This window comes from Mobula birostris, chromosome 6 (genome assembly GCF_030028105.1).
Source record: "Mobula birostris isolate sMobBir1 chromosome 6, sMobBir1.hap1, whole genome shotgun sequence".
NCBI lineage: Eukaryota > Metazoa > Chordata > Chondrichthyes > Myliobatiformes > Myliobatidae > Mobula > Mobula birostris.
This window is the reverse complement of record NC_092375.1, coordinates 158,240,830-158,260,550: the sequence shown is the minus strand read 5'-3', so window position 1 is coordinate 158,260,550 and position 19,721 is coordinate 158,240,830.

The window sequence follows — 19,721 nt, the reverse complement described above, 5'->3', positions numbered from 1 at the left end:
AAAAGCAGCATCCATCATTCAGGACCCCCTCCACCTAGGCCATGCTCTTCTCACTGCAGCCATCAGGAAAAAGGTCCAGGACTACAACCTATAGACTCACCTTCAAGGACTGCTCATCTCATATTCTCAATATTTATTGCTTAATTATTTTATTACTATCGTTTCTTTTTTCTTTTGTTGTCCTTTGCACATTGGTTGTCCACCTCCATTACCCATTTTCCAATCACATAACATTGTATCTTAAAACTCCGACAACATTTCATCCAAGTTTCCTACACACTTATAACATGAACTTTATTTGATAAATCTTGAATAAATTTCTTAAATTCTTGCCCATTAGCTAACAGGTTTCTAGCACCTCTGTAAGATGAGAAAACCCATTAACAACCTTCCTTTGAAGTTTGAACATTATTTACTTGTCCTTGTAAGGCATCATTAATAACTTCTAGAGTTAAGTCTTTTATCTCTTGGTGCTTTTATGCAGATTTTAATATAATTTTTTTCTGTCCTACTTTTAGTTTGTATTGTACAATTTACCACATCTGCCATGAAAGTGACAAATGTTAATTTATCAATAATCAACAAATGCTTTGTTATACAGTCATGCTCTTTACACCTGCCTTCAATCCAGCTGCATTCTGGATATTAATAGGTCCCCTTGACACAGTCTTCTGTACTTTTTGCAGAACCTCTGCATGTGCCTCCACCCAAACATGCTTCAATCCTACAGATTTTTATATACAGGACATCCTGCATAAGCAGAGCTATGTTTTCCTCCACAGTTGCTACATTATCATGTTCTCCACCACATCTACCATACCCACTTTTAACCCTTACACATAGCTGCTACATGGCCAAACTTCTGGTATTGAAATCATCTCAGAGGGGCAGCACATAGACCCGAACCATATAACACATATAGCCTAAATTAACCCTATTTGACAACTTTCTTCCATTGAATTTAATCAACAGAAATAAGCTGTCTGTTCTTACCCTGCCACAAAACCCTTTTAAGTGTTTAATATATTTCCTTGCTGCTACTTTCCTTCCTCCCATATCATTAACCACAAAGCTTTCTCACATAGCTTACTAACTTGGCAAAATACCAAGAGTGCCCCATCTCTTCGGTGGGAACCAAACTGAAGTGACAGAGGAAAGGGAGGTTGGCTCACAAATAGAGAAAGCTTGGAGGCAGCGCAAAGGGAGGATAGGCAGGTGATAGAGAAGGGTCGCACTCAGACTGATGGTTTGAAATGTATCTATTTTAATGTGAGGAGTATTATGAATAAAGCGGATGAACTTAGAGTGTGGATCAGCACTTGGAGCTATGATGTTGTGGCCATTACAGAGACTTGGATGGTACAGGGGCAGGAATGGCTACTTCAAGTACCAGGCTTTAGATGTTTCAGAAAGGATAGGGAGGGAAGCAAAAGAGGTGGGGGCTTGGCACTGTTGATCAGAGATAGTCATGGAGGGGTTGTCTATGGAGTCTCTGTGGGTGGAAGTTAGGAATACCAAAGGGTCAATAACTCTACTGGGTGTTTTTTATAGACAACCCAATAGTAACAGGGACATTGAGGAGCAGATAGGGAGACAGATTCTGAAAAGGAGTAATAATAACAGGGTTATTTAAGTGGGAGATTTTAATTTCCCAAATAATGATTGGCATCTCCCTAGAGTGAGGGGTTTAGATGGGGTGGAGTTTGTTAGCTGGGTTCAGGAAGGTTTCTTGACACAATATGTAGATAAGCCTACAAGAGGAGAGGCTGTACTTGATCTGGTATTGGGAAATGAACCTGGTCAGGTGTCAGATCTCTCCGTAGGAGAGCATTTTGGAGATAGTGATCACAATTCTATCTCCTTTACCATAGCATTGGAGAGGGATAGGAACAGACAAGTTAGGGAAACATTTAATTGAAGTAAGGGGAAATATGAGGCTATCAGGCAGGAACTTGGAAGCATAAATTGAAAACAGATGTTCTATAAGAAACATATGGAAGAAATGTGGCAAATGTTTAGGGGATATTTGCGTAGGGTTCTGTGTAGATACATTCCAATGAGACAGGGAAAGGATGGTAGGGTACAGGAACTGTGGTGTACAAAGGCTGTTGTAAATCTAGTCAAGGAGAAAAGAAGAGCTTACGAAAGGTTCGAAAAACTAGGTAATGATAGAGATCTAGAAGACTATAAGGCTGGCAGGAAGGAGCTTAAGATTGAAATTAGGAGAGCCGGAAGGGGCCATGAGAAGGCCTTGGCGGACAGGATTAAGGAAAGCCCCAAGGCATTCTACAAGTATGTGAAGAGCAAGAGGATAAGACATGACAGAATAGGACCAAACAAGTCTGACAGTGGAAAAGTGCGTATAGAACCAGAGAAGATGGCAGAGGTACTTAATGAATATTTTGCTTCAGTATTCACTACGGAAAAGGATCTTGGCAATTGTAGGGATGACTTGCAGCGGACTGAAAAGCTTGAGCATGTAGATATTAAGGAAGAGGATGTGCAGGAGCCTTTGGAAAGCATTAAGTTGGATAAGTCGCCGGGACTGGACAGGATGTACCCCAGGCTACTGTGGGAAGCGAAGGAGGAGATTGCTGAGACTCTGGTGATGATCTCTGCATCATGAATGAGAACGGGAGAAGTTCCAGAGGATTGGAGGGTTGCAGATGTTGTTTCCTTATTCAAGAAAGGGAGTAGGGATAGCCCAGGAAATTAGAAGCCAGTGAGTCTTACTTCAGTGGTTGGTAATTTGATGGAGAAGATCCTGAGAGGCAGTACTTATGAACATCTGAAGAGGCATAATATGATTAGGAATAGTCAACATGGCTTTGTTAAAGGCAGGTGGTGCCTTATGAGCCTGATTGAATTTTTTGAGGATGTGACTAAACACATTGATTAGGGTATAGCCGTAGATGTATTGTATATAGACTTTAGCAAGGCACCGCATGCAAGGCTTATTGAGAAAGTAAGTAGGCATGGGATCCAAGGGGACATTGCTTTGTTGATCCAGAACTGGCTTGCCCACAGAAGGCAAAGAGTGGTTGTAGACGGGTCATATTCTGCATGGAGACCAGTGATCAGTGGTGAGCCTCAGGGATCTGTTCTGGGACCCCTACCCTTTGTGATTTTTATAAATGACCTGGATGAGGAAGTGGAGGAATGGGTTAGTAAATCTGCTGATGACACAAAGGTTGGGGGGGGGTTGTGCATAGTGTGGAGGGCTGTCAGAGGTTACAGCAGGACATTGATAGGATACAAAACTGGGCTGAGAAGTGGCAGTTGGAGTTCAACCCAGATAAGTGTGAGGTGGTTCGTTTTGGTAGGTTAAATATGATGGGTGAATATAGCATTTATAGCAAGACTCTTGGCAGTGTGGAAGATCAGAGGGATCTTGGGGTCCAAGTCCATAGGACACTCAAAGCTGCTGCGCAGGTTGACTCTGTGGTTAAGAAGGTATACAGTGTATTGGCCTTCATCAATCGTGAGATTGAGTTTAAGAGCCGAGAGGTAATGTTGTAGCTATGTAGGACCCTGGTCAGACCCCACTTGGAGTACTGTGCTCAATTCTGATCGCCTCACTACAGGAAGGACGTGGAAACCATAGAAAGAATGCAGAGGAGATTTACATGGATGTTGCCTGGATTGGGGAGCATGCCTTATGAGAATAGGTTGAGTGAACTCGGCCTTTTCTCCTTAGAGCGACGGAGGATGAGAGGTGACCTGATAGAGGTGTACAAGATTATAAGAGGCATTAATCGTGTGGATAGTCAGAGGCTTTTTCCCAGGACTGAAATGGCTAGCATGAGAGGACACAGTTTTAAGGTGCTTGGAAGTAGGTACAGAGGAGATGTCAGGGGTAAGTTTTTTACACAGAGAGTGGTGAGTGCATGGAATCGGATGCCAGCTGCAGTGGTGGATACAGAAACGATAGGGTCTTTTAAGAGACTCCTGGATGGCTACATGGAGCTTAGAAAAATAGTGGGCTATGGGTAACCCTAGGTTGTTCTGAGGTAAGAACATGTTCAGCACAGTTTTGTAGGTCAAAGGGCCTTTATTGTGCTGTAGGTTTTCTATGTTTCCATCTCTTAAAGGTTTTGCACCCACAATATCGCCTCATGCTATTTTTTTCAAACTCTTACTTAATCTAATTGTATTGATATCAAAAACAGGTTCACAGTCAAAACTCAACAAAACCACAAACTCTTCCTTCCTTCTTTTATATAAATCCTGTCTACAATCTTCATCCATGGATGATAAGGCACTACAATCCTCAGTCAGCCACAGTTTTCCATTTCCCAGAAAACTGCCAATCATCTTCCTCCATACAACTTATCAGCCAATACCACATCCTATTCAGTACCTCCATCTTCTCCATCACTTCCTGCCATCTCTACCCCACACCCCCCACTTCTTGCCTGAGAGCAACTCCCAAAAGCAGGCTCAGTCCTTTGCTGCACCTGCAATCCAAACTGAAAATGGAACAGGAAGGTGAGCTGGCCAAGGAGTAAAAAAAATGTACATGCTAATAAGGCACTTATGGTTCTGATGCTAACTCCCAGAAGATGGAATTACCTGAAATTGCTTATCTAGATTCATGCTCATCTAGTTCAGCACTCAAGTGCCGATTAAATGTAATTTTTGTAGAGTAAGTAGTTTGGTAAGCCTCACGCATCCACTTCCACAGAATGTGTGGAGTGTGCCAGCTGACATACAGACTTATAAAAAGATGTTTAAGAAGAGGGAGAGGCTGCTCCTTGTGGAAAAGCTTGCCCAGATAGATTAAAGGGGAACACTGCCAGGGAGGATGGCAGAGCAGAGGTGGCTGAACGTTCTGGAAATAGTTCACAAGGTGCAGGACAGATACATCCTACAGAAGGAGATATCAAATGGCAGGGGAAGGCAACTGTGGCTGACAAGGGAAGTTAAGGACTGCATAAAAGCCAAGGAAAGGACAAAGATGAAAAATGAGGATAATCTATCCAGTAGTATAAAGCAGGATACTAAATGTTTTTTCAGTTATATAAGAGTTACAGAGGGGTGAGAGATCACAAGACAAAGTAGGCCATTTGGCCCACTGAGTCTGCTCCGCCACTCCACCATGAGCTAAACAATTTCCGGCTTTTTCCCCATATCCCTTGATACCCTGACTAATTAGATACCTATCAATCTCCTCCTTAAACACCCTCAATGAACGGGCCTCCACAGCTGTATGTGGCAACGACTTCCATAAATCTACGACCCTCTGGCTAAAAAAATTTCTCCTCATCTCTGTTTTAAATGGGTACCCTCTAATTCTAAGACTGTGGCCTTTTGTCCTGGACTCACCCACCAAGGGAAACAGCCTTTCCACATCTACTCTGTCCAACCTTTTCAATATTTGAAATGTTTCTATAACAGTCCCTCTCATTCTTCTATACTCTGATGAATACAGTCCAAGAGCCGACCAATGGTCCTCATATGTTAGCCCCTGCATTCCAGGAATCATCCTTGTTAATCTTCTCTGAACTCTCTCCAAAATCAGTATATCCCTTCTAAGATAGGGGGCCCAAAACTGCACACAGTATTCCAAATGAGGTCTCACCAGTGCCCCATAGAGCCTCATCAACACCACCTTACTCTTATACACTATTCCTCTTGAAATGAATGCCAACATAGCATTCGTTTTCCTTACTGCCAATCTAACTTGGTGGTTAACCTTTCGGGTATCCTGCACGAGGACCCCCAAGTCCCTTTGCACTTCCGATTTTTGAATTTTTTCCTCATCTAAATAATAATCTGCTTGATTATTTCTTCTTCCAAAATGTACAATCATACATTTCTCAACATTGTATCTCATCTGCCATTTCTTTGCCCACTCTCCTAAACTGACCAAGTCTCTCTGCAACCTTTCGGTTTCTTCAACACTTCCTGCTCCTCCACCTGTCTTGGTGTCATCTGCAAGCTTAGCCACAAAACCATTTAATCCATAATTTAAATCATCAATGTACATTGTAAAAGGAACCGGCCCCAACACCGACCCCTGCGGAACACCGCTAGTAACCGGCAACCAATCAGAGTAGGATCCCTTTATTCCCACCCTTTGCTTTCTGCCTATCAACCAATGCTCCACCCATTCCAATATCTCTCCTGTAATTCCATGGGCTCTCATCTTATTAAGTGGCCGGTTGGTGGCGCAGTGAGATCAGAGCCGGACTCTGGAACGAAGGTTCCCAAGTTCGAATCCAGGTCGGGCCACCCCCGAGCACGCTTTCCATTCGTGCCGGGTTGAGTGTCGAGCTAGCCACTCGGCCTCGTAAAAAATACAAGGGTTGAGTGACCCGGTTAATCCTGACACCACATGCCAGACAAGAATGGCTGTATGTCTGATATGACACGTATTAAGCAGTCTCTTATGTGGCACCTTATCGAAGGCCTTTTGAAAATCCAAATACACAACCATCCACAGCTTCTCCCTTGTTAATCTTATTTGAGGTTACCTCAAAAAATTCCAATAGGTTGGTGAGGCAGGATCTTCCCTTCATGAAACCATGCTGGCTTGGGCCTATCTTGTCATGCACCTCGAGGTATTTCATAACCTCATCCTTGAGGATCGACTCCAATAACTTTCCAACTACCGATGTCGGACTAATAGGTCTGTAATTTTCTTTTTGCTGCCTCCCTCCTTTCTTAAACAGCGGAACTACATTTGCGACCTTCCAGTCCTCCGGAACCATGCCAGTGTCTATTGATTCCTGGAAGATCATTTCCAATGTCTCCACAATCTCCAAAGCCACCCCCTTCAGAACCCGTGGGTGTACCTCATACAGTCCGGGGGACTTATCTATTCTTAGTCCATTTAGCTTCCCAAGCACTTTCTCTCTAGTAATCTTGACTGTACCTAATTCTGTTCCCTGAGACCTCTGGCTATCAGGTATGTTGCTAATGTCTTCCACTGTGAAGACTGATGCAAAATACTCATTTAATTCCTCTGCCATCTTTTTGTTACCCATTATAATTTCTCCAGCATCATTTTCAATCAGTCCTATATCTACCCGTGTCACTCTTTTACTCTTCACATATTTTTTAAAAACTCTTAGTATCCTTTTTATGTTAATTGCCAATTTCCTTTCATAATTCATCTTTTTCCTAATGACTTTCTTAGTTTCCTTCTGTAAGTTTTTAAAAGACATCCAGTTCTCAGTTTTCCCACTAATTTTTGCTTCTCTTTTGCTTTTATTTTAGCCTTAACCTCTCTTGTTAGCCACATTTGTGCCATTTTTCCTTTCATGATTTTCTTTTTCTTGGAATATATTTTTCCTGCACTTTCCTTATTTCTTGTAGAAATTTCATCCAATTCTGCTCTACCATCCCTCCATCTAGTTTACTTTTCCAATCGACTTGGGCCAGTTCCTCCGTCATACCATTGTAATTTCCTTTGTTCCACTGAAATATCGATACACCTGATACCAGCTTCTCCTTTTCAAATTTGAAACTGAACTCAATCATATTATGATCACTACTTCCAAGGGTTCCATTACTTCCAGCTCCGTAATTGCCTCAGGTTCATTACACAGCACCCAATCCAAAACAGCCAATTCCCTGGTGGGCTTATGGACAAGCCGCTCCAAAAAGCCATCCTGTAGGCATTCTATAAACTCCCTCTCCTGAGATCCAGTACGTTCCTGACTTTCCCAATCCACTTTCATATTAAAATCCCCAATAATTATCTTGACATTTTCCTTCTGACACACATTTTCTATTTCCAGCTGTAACTTGTAGTCCACATCCCGGCTGCTGTTTGGAGTTCTGTATATAGCTGCTATTAATGTCTTTTTACCATTACCGTTTCTTAACTCGACCTATAAGGATTCTACCTCTTCTGACCCTATGTCCCTTCTCTCTAGTGATTTGATATCGTTACTTACCATCAGGGCCACATCACCCCCTTTACCTACCTTCCTATTGAACCACTGGAAAATGATGCTTGTGAGTTAGTGATGGGGACAAAGAAATGACAGATGGACTTAGTAAGTACTTTGCATCTGCGTTCACTGTGGAAAACACTAGCAGTGTGCTAGAGGTCCATGAGTGTCAGGCAGCAAGAGTGAGTGCCATTGCTATTACAAAGGAAAAAGTCCTAGGCAAACTGAAAGGTCTTAAGGTTGACAAATCACCTGGACCAGATGGACTACATCCCAGAGTCCTGTAAGAGGCTGTTGAAGAGATAGCAGATGCATTGGTTATGAACGTTCAAGAATCACTCAATTCTAGCATGGAATGGAAAATTGGAATTATCACTCCACTCTTTAAGAAGGGAGGAAGGCAAAAGAAAGGAAGTTATAGGTCAGTTAGCCTAACTTCAGTGATTGGGAAATTGTTGGAGTCTTTTATCTTGCTGAACAAGATAAACTCCTATGGCATTACAGGAATGTTACTGGCAGGTATGGAAGAATGCCTGACAGGCAGGAAGCAATGAGTGGGAATAAGCAAGGTCTTCTCTGGTTGCCTGCCAGTAACTAGTGGTGTTCCTCAGGGGTCAGTACTGGGGCCACTACTTTTTACATTGTTGGTCAATGATTTAAATAATGGAATCAATGGCTTTGTAGCAAAGTTTGCAGCTGATACAAAGATAGGTGGAGGGGTAGGTAATAATGAGGAAATGATGCCAATGCAGAAGGACTTTGACATATTGGAAGAATCGGCCAAAAAGTGGCAGATGGAATACAGCGTTGGGAAAATGTATGATAATGCATTTTGGTAAAAGGAACAAAAGTGCAGACTATTATCTGAATGGGGAGAAAATTCAAACATCAGAGATGCAAAAAGTCTTAGAAATCCTTGTTCAAGATTCCCAGAAGGCTTATTTACAGGTTGAGTCTCTGATAAAAAAGGCAAATGCAATATTAGAATTCATTTCAAGGAGAATAGAACATAAAAATGAGGAGATAATGCTGAGGCTTTATAAGACACCAGTCAGGTTACACTTGGATAATTGTCAACAGTTTTGGGCCAATATCTCAGAAAGGATGTGTTGTCATTGGAAAGAGTCCAGAGGAGGTTCATGAGGATGATTCTAAGAATGAAGGGGTTAACATATAAGGAGCGTTTGGCAGCTTTGAGCCTGTACTCACTTGAATTTAGAAGAATGCATGAGGATCTCATTGAAACCTACCGAATGTTGAAAGGACCAGATAAAGTGCATGTGGAGAGGACATTTCCTGGGACGGGTGTATCCAGAACTGGAGGGCACAGTGTCAAAATTGAAGTGTGACCTTTTAGAACAGAGTTAAGGAGGAGTTTTTTAGCCAGAGAGTAGTAAATCTGTCGAATACTCTGCCACAGACAGTTGTGGAAGCCAAGACCATGGCTATATTTAAAGCGAAAAGTGAAAGTTTCCTCATTGGTCAGGGCATCAAATTTTATGGCGAGAAGGCAGGAGTACGGGGGGGGGGGGGGTGATTGATAAGTTCGTGGCCTAAGGTAGAAGGAGTCAATTTTAGAAAACCTAGCACATTTGTTTTTCAACATAGTCCCCTCCTACATTTACACACTTAGTCCAGCAGTCGTGGAGCATACGGATCTCGGACCTCCAGAAAGTGTCCACAGATGGGTGATTGATAAGCTTGTGGCCTAAGGTAGAAGGAGATGAGTTATATAGCTCTTGTTACATGCACATGCAGGTCAATGCTTTGAGTGATTATGCAGAAAGTTTGAAGTTAATAACTCATCTCCTTCTACCTTAGGCGACGAACTTATCTATCACCCCTGATGAGTTATTAACTGATGAGTTATTAACAGGCACAGCAGATGGGCCAAATAGCCTAATTCTGCAGCTATAACTTATAGTCTTATGTCTGTTCTGTCACTTAATATTCAGCCTAGTCACATATGCATAGAGCCATCTCCTTCAACAATGTAACGAAAGAGGAATATTTTGAGATTGCACTCAGAAGATTTCAGAACAGACACCAGTACTGAGTAATCAGATGTTCTGCTTGTTGAGATTGTCCCCATTGTAAGTATGTAACTCTGCAAAGTTATCTGCCTATATCTCCATTACATCCAATGAAATTGCAATTAGTTGTTTATTGATATCTTTGTGTTTAAAATGTATGAGACCTCCTGTCAGGAGAGTGAGATCTCTTGGAGTCTCACTTCTGAAGGTTTGCTGTGTGAATAAAGACTTATAAAGACACAGTTACTGCTGCCATGTGGCACAGTGTTAGTCCGTCACAACAGTGCCACTGTCACTTTCCAAGAGCAGCTTCTGTGCAGTCTGAGGTGTCTCATAGAGGTCTGTTCAGTTGTTTATTGTGTCAGCCTGCAAACAATATTGCACATAATTATTCACAATCACAACAACTACAATATTCTTGGTAGCAAGCCGAGCTATCAGAGCACAGCAGTCTAAGACTACTGTGAAGTCAGCAGTTTACGCTTCAATCCGGTATGCTGAATGGTTCCTGCATGGGTTATAATGGAAGCGAGAAACAAGCCACTAGATCGGTGAGATTAACCGTAATGCAAAGGGTGCCAATGGAGCTTCACTCTACTTCCAATTCAAAACAGATGGATTTTGACCTCTGTGCAGAGCACTGTTTGGAACTGCTTCTGCAACATTCAAACACCTTGTTGCATGATAGCTGTTTACCAAAGCTCACAAGGTATGAAAAGTGTTATTGGATTTATTCATCAGTTACTTATTGCAGACAGTTTCATTTGCAGCTGATGGTGCATGATTTTATCGTCCTGAATGCTGACTCTTAAAATTTAGGAGAAATGTCTTTACCCAGAACGTATTGGAACTTACTGCCACAGGAAATAGGTGAGATGTTTTAGTAAGTGCTATAAGAGCATGAGACCATAAGACATAGGAGTAGAATTAGCCCATTTGGCCCATCGAAATTACTCTGCCATTCAATCATGGCTGATTCCTTTCTCCCATTCTCAGTCCCACTCCCTGGCCTTCTCCCCGTAACCTTTGATGCTGTGACCAATCAGAAACCTATCAATCTCCACCTTAAGTACACCCAATGACCTGGCCTCCACAGCTGCCTGTGGTAACAAATTCCACAAATTCACCACCCTCTGGTTAAAGAAATTTCTCCACATCTCTGTTTTAAATGGACACCCCCCCCCCCATCCTGAGGCTGTGCCCCCTTGTCCTAGAATTCCCCACCATGGGAAACATCCTTTCCACATCTACTCTTTCTAGGCATTTCAACATTTGAAAGGTTTCAGTGAGATACCCTCATCCTTCTAAATTTCAGCAAGTACAGGCCTGGAACCATCAAATGTTACTCATATGATAACCCTTTCATTCCTGGAATCATCCTTGTCAGCCTCCTCTGGACCCTCTCCAATGCCAGCACACCCTTTTCTACGATGAAGGGCCCAAAACTGTTCACAATACCAAAGGTGAGGCCTCACCAGTGCCTTATAAAGACTCAGCATCACATCCCTGCTTTTATATTCTGGAACTCTTGAAATGAATGCTAACATTTCATTTGTCTTCCTCACCACTGACTCAACCTGCAAGTTAACCTTTAGGGTGTTCTGCAGCAGGACTCCCAAGTCACTTTGCAACTCAGGTTTTTGGATTTTCTGCATGTTTAGAAAATAATCTGCATATTTATTTCATCTACCAAAGTGTATAACCATGTATTTTCCAAAATTGTATTTCATTTGCCACTTTTTTGCCTATTCTCCGAATCAATCTGAGTCCTTCTACAGCCTTCCTGTTTCCTGAGCACCGCCTGTCCCTCCACCAATCTTCGTATCATCTGCAAACTTGGTGACAAAGCCATCCATTCCATCATCTAAATCATTGATATACAGCATAAAATGAAGTGGTCCTAACACCAACCCCTGCATATCACCACTAATCTCTGGCAGCCGTCCAGTCAAGGATCTTTTTTCTCACACATGCTGTCTCCTATCAATCAGCCAATGCTCTAACCATGCCAGTAGCTTTCCTGTAATACCATGGGCTCTTAACTTGGTAAGCAACCTCATGTGTGACACCTTGTCAAGGGCCTTCTGAAAATCCAATATACACATCCACTGCATCCTGTTTATCTATCCTACTTGTAATTTCCTCAAAGAATTCCTTTAAGGAAACCATGCTGACATTGTCCTATCTTGTCCTGTGTCACCTGTACTCCATAACCACGTCTTCAACAATTGACTCTAACATCTTCTCAATCACTGAAGTCAGGCTAACTTGTCTATAGTTTTCTTTCTGCTGCCTCTCTCCTTTCTTAAAGAGTGGAGTGACATTTGCAATTTTCCAGTCCTCTGGAACCATGTCAGAGTCCAATGATACTTGAAAGATCATTACTAATGCCTCCACTATCTCTACTGTTACCTCATTCAGAACCCCGGGGTCAGTCCTTCTGGTCCGGGTGACTTACGTATCCTTAGGTCTTTCAGCTTTTTGAGCACCTTCTCCCTTGTAATACTAACTGTACTCACTTCTCTTCCCTCACATCCTTCAACACCTAGCACGCTGCTAGTGTCTTCCACAGCGAAGACTGATGCAAAATACTCATTTAGTTCATCTGCCTTCTCCCTGTCCCTGTTATTATTCTCCAGCCTCATTTTCCAGCTGTCTTCTATCCACTCTTATCTCTCTTCTATTTTTTTATACTTGAAAAAGCTTTTTCTATCCACCTTCGTATTGCTTGCTAGCTTGTTTTCATATTTCATCTCCTAATGATTCTTTTAGTTGTTTTCTGTAGGTTTTTAAAAGCTTCCCAGTCCTCTATCTTCCTGCTAATTTTTACTTTGTTGTGTGCCATCTCTTTTAATTTACATTAGCTTTGACTTCCTTTGTCAGCTACGGTTGTATTATTGCCATTTGAGTATTTCTTTGTTTTTGAAATACATCTATCCTGTACCTTCCTCATTTTCCCCAGAAACTCAAGCCATTGCTTCTTTGCTGTCATCCCTGCCAGCATCTCCTTCCAATTTACTTTGGCCAACAACTCTCTCATACCACTGCAATTTCCTTGACTAAACTGAAATACTGCTACATCAGACTTTACTTTCTTCCTATCAACTTTCAAATTCAATGCTATTATATTGTGATCTCTGTCTCCTAAGGGTTTCTTTACTTTAAGTTCCCTAATCGCCTCCATTCATTACATAACACCCAATCCAGTATAGCTGCTCCCCTAATATGCTCAATGACAACTGCTCTAAAAACCCATCTCATAGGCATTCAATAAATTCACTCTCTTGAGATCCATTACTAACATTATTTTCTCAATCTACTTGCATGTTAAAATCTCCCATGACTATCATAACATTCCCCTTTTGACATGCCTTTTCTATTTCCTGTAATTTGTCGTCCACATCCGTTCTGAAGATGGGATATGAAGTTGCATCTGCTGTGGAATTTTGTTTAAGCTAGAGGAAATTATGATCCATTGAATTTGGAGGACAATGGGATAGAAGTAGAGGATAATGACATTACCATCGTCCTTCTGTCCAAGGGAATAGATGAGATGTGGTCAAGGGCTCTGTCAATTATAATAGAGGGGAAGCCAAAGATTGGGAGGAAGGAAAACATCTAAGTGGCATCTATGTGGAAAGTCTCATCATCAAAGCAAATCTGACGAAGATGAAGGAAATTGGAGAATTCAGCAGAATCTTTTCAAGGGACAGTGTGAAGGAAAGATAGTTTAGATAGACATTGTATTCAGTATGGCTATAATGTATGTTTGTGACCAGCCTATCCGCTGAGATGGAGAAAGGAAGTTCCAGAAACAAAAAGGAAGAGACGGAAGTCCACCATTGGAAGGAGAGAGCATGTAGAAAGCTGAACAACCTTTATATGAGTTTCTGGCTCCCATCCAATGTTACACCCGGAGCACAACATCTTTTCTGTCTATTCAAATACTAGTTTGTTGTTTGCCAGTTTCTACTAACAAACCACTATTTTAAGTGATAAGAAGGCGAATTATATAAATATTTATAATATGAATTGTCTGTAAATCTACAACAAAACGCTCATCATAGGAACAAAAGCTTATAATGAACCAATTTCGTTCAAACTTTTTATTACGAGGCAATGGTAGAGAATGCCCATTTATAATCCGTTTAATTAAATAGAAATGATTGGCTGTTCTCATTCAATTCATTAGACTGATTACCTGAAACATAAATAATTCTTCTCTCCGAACAAATGAATCAAATTGCATTCAAAACCACAAAGGCTGCATAAAATGTAATTGGTGTTCAAAGTAGTACTGCTGAACAGCTAAGCTCTTAAATATATTAGTAATTATTTTAATGATTGAATTCCAGAAAAAAATTAAATCATATTATTGGGTGATGCAATCAAGAAGTTCATCCACACTGATTCCTGGAAATATTAATATTACTATTGATAATCAAAAAGAACTTTATTTTATTAGTTATATGTGATGGTTACTAAAAAATTATAGGTATGTGTTGAGACAGTCAATATTTTATCATTGTGCTCCAAAGAACAGAACATTCTCTGTTCAAATGATCACATTTGTTTGGATCAAGCTTCTCACAATAATTGTGGAGAGTTAATTTAGCATGGTAAGCTTAAAGGTAGGAAGTGCATCTGTAGAACTTTGCTTGACATGTCCCATTAATTTTGTTGCGTTGCATTTTGTTGCCCAGATCAACACCCCTCCCCCTACCACCACCCCCTGCAAAAACAAACTGAGATGCAGTGAAAATCCTAGCTCTGAAAATTAAGTTCTGGGGGGGTGGGGGTTGATTTGTGCAACAAAATGCAACACATCAAAATTAATGGAACCTGTTCCGTTAATGAAACCAATGTTCCACAGAAGCATTTCCTACTGTTGGGCTTACCGTGCTAATTTATTGTGAGTAACCTACCAATGGTTGCAACAAATCAGTTGCCGTAGAAGTTGTCACATATCAAAGAACTGGAGCTGGATATTCTTGGTACCCTATGAGAGGCTGAGAACCTTAGAAATAAGTCTTTTATTGAGGTGGTCACAACCAATGTACAGGTTTCAGATAAATGGGTGACCATCAAGACCACTGGGAAAAGTAAGGGAGTAAGGCAGTCAGTGTAGAGTTCCCCTGTGCCCATTCCTCTCATTAACTGATACAGTTGAAGGGGATGTTCTTTTAGGCCGAGCAGACGTAGTCACGGAGCACTACAGCACAGAAACACACCCTTTGGCCCACCTAAGTCTGTGCCAGCCTAGACTTTGGCAGCACCTAGACCATAGCCCTTCATGCCACTCTTATCCATGTAACTATCAAACCTTCTCTTAAATGTTAGAATTGAACTCACATCTACCATTTCTGCTAGCAGTTTGTTGCCCACTTACTCGACCCTCCGAGTGAAGAAGCTCGCCCTTAGATACCCCTTACATACTTCATTGTTCACCCTAAATCTAGTTCTGGTCTCATCCAACCTAAGAAGAAAAAGCCAGCAAGCATTCATCCCTTCTACTGTATACCCCTCATAATTTTGTATACCTCTATAAGGTCTCTTCTCATTCTCATATTGTTCAAGTGACTAATTCCCATTCCAGTGAATAGCTCCAGTGAGGCCTCTTGCTTCGTGAGTCTGAGGTACCCACCTGCTTCAAGCCACTTCAATCAAACCGGTGCCCAAGAAGAATGTAGCAACCAGCCGCAATGACTACCGTCCAGTAGCCCTTAAATCCACAGTGATGAAATGTTTGAAATGTTCATGAAGCATATCAACTTCTGCCAGATGAGTGACCTGGATCCACTCCAACTTGCCAACTATCACAACAGGTTAATCAACAGATGCTACTTTATTGGCCTTTCACTCAGCTCTGGGACGTCTGAAAAATGAAGATGCATATGTCAGGGTGCTTCTTTCAGCTCAAGATTCAATACTATCATCCCCTTGAAACTATGCACTAACACTAAGGAGGGAGGAGAAGATGGTGGCACAATGCAGTGCGCGGCCATTTCGAATTGATATCGATATGTGTTAACTAGGGGGCTGTGCACAATCCTGTTTTGATGGAGACAGTCGTGAAAAGCGCAGAGGAATACTTGGAGAAACTTCTGAAATACCCACTTTGCTGTCGCTGCTACTGTGTGATTGAGAATCTCCGGAGGGGAAGGCCCCAAATCCTCGGCTTTGCCTATTGCCTGTTGCCAGGGCCGGGGTCGAAGCGCTCGGCAGAGATGGTGCTCGGTGTCGGAGAACTGGTCGGAGGCTCGGAGTTTTCGGACGGACTCGGAGTTGGACTGTGGTCGCATGATTCCAGGATGCTGCATCGGCAAGTTTGCAGCGCTGGATGTTCACCGTCTGCGTGAGATGATGAGACTTTTGAGAGACTTTGAGACTTTACCGTGCCCATGGTCTGTTCTTATCAAATTACGGTATTGCTTTGCACTGTTGTAACTATATGTTATAATTATGTGGTTTTTGTCGGTTTTTAAATTGGTTTGTCATGTGTTTCTGTGATATCATTCTGGAAAAACATTGTATCATTTCTTAATGCATGCATTACTAAATGACAATAAAAGAGGACTGCATGTCCTCATAATCTAATCTAATCTAACTCAAAAGCCCTCGGCCTCGGTACATCCTTCTGCAGCTGAATCTGGAACTTCTTCACTTCCAGACCCCAGTCACTTCAGATTGGCAACAACATCTCTTCCAGAATTACCAACAGCACAAGGCTATGTGCTCGTACCCCTACTCTACTCAATACCTATGATTGTGTGGCTAAGTACAACTCCAATGCTGCATTTAAGTTTTCTGATGACACCACCATTGTTGGCTGTATCAAAGGACATAACAAATAGGCATATAGGAGGGAAACAGAAAATCTGGTTGAATGGTGCCACAATAACAACTTCTCACTCAACATCAGCAGGGACAGTCAGAAGAGAGTCAGTAACTTTAAATTCCTTGGCATTATCATACCAGAGGATCTGTTGTGGGAGCAGCAACTTTCTTAGAATTTCGCATTGATTCGGCACGTCATTTAAAACCTTCACAGACACCACCAGTCAGGAGGCACAGCAGCCTTGCATCACACAGCATCACGTTCAAGAACAGTTATTACACTACAAACGTCAGGCTTCCGAACTAGTGTGATAACTTCACTCACCTCAACACTGAACTGATTCCACAATACTTCCAATGACTCTACAACTCATATTCTCAATATTATTTCCATACTTATTTATTATTTGCACATTTTGTCTTCTTTTGCACATTTTTTGTTTGCTTCGGTATAGAATCTGTAGTATTTATTTATTATCCTGTAAATGCCTGCGGGAAAATGTGTCTCAAATAGTACATGGTGACACGTATGTACTTTGATAATAGATATAACGATGAAGGGTCTTGGCCCACAATGTCGACTGTTTATATCTCTCCATAGTTGCTGCCTGACTTGTTGAGCTCCTCTAGCATTTTGTCTGAGTTGTCCAATCTCCATATGGAGAAATTTGCTAGTGCTACTTGAGAGGGTGAACTAGTTTGGCAGGGCTGGGATACTGAGTGGCAGCAAGTCATGGGATAAAGCAGCAGCCAAGTTCAAGTTTACTACATACATACAACCGAATGAAACAACGTCCCTCTGGATCATGGTGCACCCACAACACATAATATCACACATAGCACATAAAGCAAAATATTACTTCAAATAAGTTAACAAAATATAATTCAAAATGCATGTAGCGCACAGCACAGGTAAACAGTATACTGTACACAAAACAGTGCAAGTAGACAGTAAATAGGAGTACAGTAAAGAGTAAACTGCTCACAGTCCTAATTTCCTAGCGAAGAGACTTCAGTGGTGGACGGGGATTCATTACCCTACAACCTGAGGGGGGGAAGCAGTTTCCCAGTATGACAGGCCTAGTCCTGATGCTCCTGTATATCCTTCCTGATCTTAGTGGGTCAAAGAGATTGAGGAATGGGTGGTAGGGTTCATCAACAATATTTTGGGCCTTTTGTCTACAGCCTCTCAGTAAGTGTCAGAAGTAGGGGTTAGGAAGGCCCCCGTGATGCCCTCGGTGGTTCTTACTATCCTCTGTAGAGTTTTGCGGTCTGATGCCTTTCAGCTTCCACACCACACAATGATGCAGCCATACAGGACACTCTGATGGTGCTCCTGTTGAAAGTTGTTAGAATGGGGGCGAACAGCATTGCACACCTCAGTCTTCTCAGAAAGTGACTCTTCTTGACTACTGAGGAGGTGTTGTTGGTCCTGGTTAGATAATTTGTTATGTGCACATCAAGGAACTTTGTGTTCTTCACTCTCTCTACGACAGAGCCATTGATGTGTGATGGAGAATGGCCTACCCGTGCCTTCCTGAAGACCACAAGCATCTCTTTTGCCTTGTCCATGTTGAGAGTCAGGTTATTGTTCTCGCAGCATTTGACAAGCCTCTCTACCTTCTCCCTGTATGCAGACTACACATTGTTGCTGATGAGGCCAACCACTGTGGCATCATCAGTGAACTTGATACCACAGTTTGAGCTGGATTAGGCAGTGCAGTCATGAGTCAGCAGCGTGAACAGCAGCAAGCTGAGCACAAGGCCTGGGGGGCACCAGTGTTCAGCATGATGGAGCTTGAGATGTTGCTGCTAAATCAAACTGACTGACATCTTTCTGGCAAGAAGTCCAAAAATCCAGTCACAGAGAGGGGTGTTGATTCCCACAAGGACGGTTTACACACTGGCCTTTGAAGGATGATAATGTTAAACATCGAGAGGAAGTTGATGAACCTGGCTTATGAGGCATCGTTTTCCAGGTGGGACAGGACTGTGGCTATGGCATCATCACTGGACCAGTTTGAGCAGTAGGCAAACTGGAAAGGTTCAAATGTAGGAAAGTGGGATTTTATATGATCTATTACCAGCCAGTCAAAGCACTTCATGTTTGTTGACATCTGTGACACTGGGCGGTAGTTGTTTAGGGCAGTTACCATCACTCTCTTTGGCACCAGAATAATGGTGGCTGCCTTGAAGCTGGCAGGCACAGTGGACTATTGCAAAGAGATATTAAAAATGTCCATTAAGGCCTCTGTTAGCAGGGCTGCACAATCCCTCAGCACCCGACCGAGTATGTTGTCCAGCCCCTCAGCTTTGCATGGGTTTACTCTGGCTAGGGCCCTCCTCATCTCAGCTGCACAAGTTGACAGGGTGCCTGTTCGTCAGGAGGAGAGGGGGCTTTCCTTGATGTCACATTACCAATTGCATGAAATCATGCACAGAAGACATTCAGCCAGTCAGGAATATCAAGAGAGCAAATAAAACCAGGATAGATATAGGCACAGTAAAGTGTAAATTGTGGACTCTGGGAAGGCACAGGTCACCCACTCCCCATTGCCTGAAACGTCGACTGTACCTCTTCCTAGAGATGCTGCCTGGCCTGCTGCGTTCACCAGCAACTTTGATGTGTGTTGCTCCATTGCCCATCAATGGTTCTGCCGTGGAGAGAGTGAAGAGCACTAGGTTCCTTGGTGTGCACGTAATGGACGATCTAGCCTGGACTCACACACCTCCACACTAGTCAAGGAGGCACAGCAGTGTTTACACTTTCGGAACAGACTGAGGCATGCAAGGCTCCCTGCCCTATTCTAACAACTTTCTAAAGTAGCACAATCAAGAGTATCCTGTCTGGCTGCATCATGGTGTTGTAGAGAGGCTGTGAGGCCTCGGTCCACAAGACCCTGCAGTGGACGGTAAAAACTGCTGATAAGATCAGCAGGGTCCCTCTACA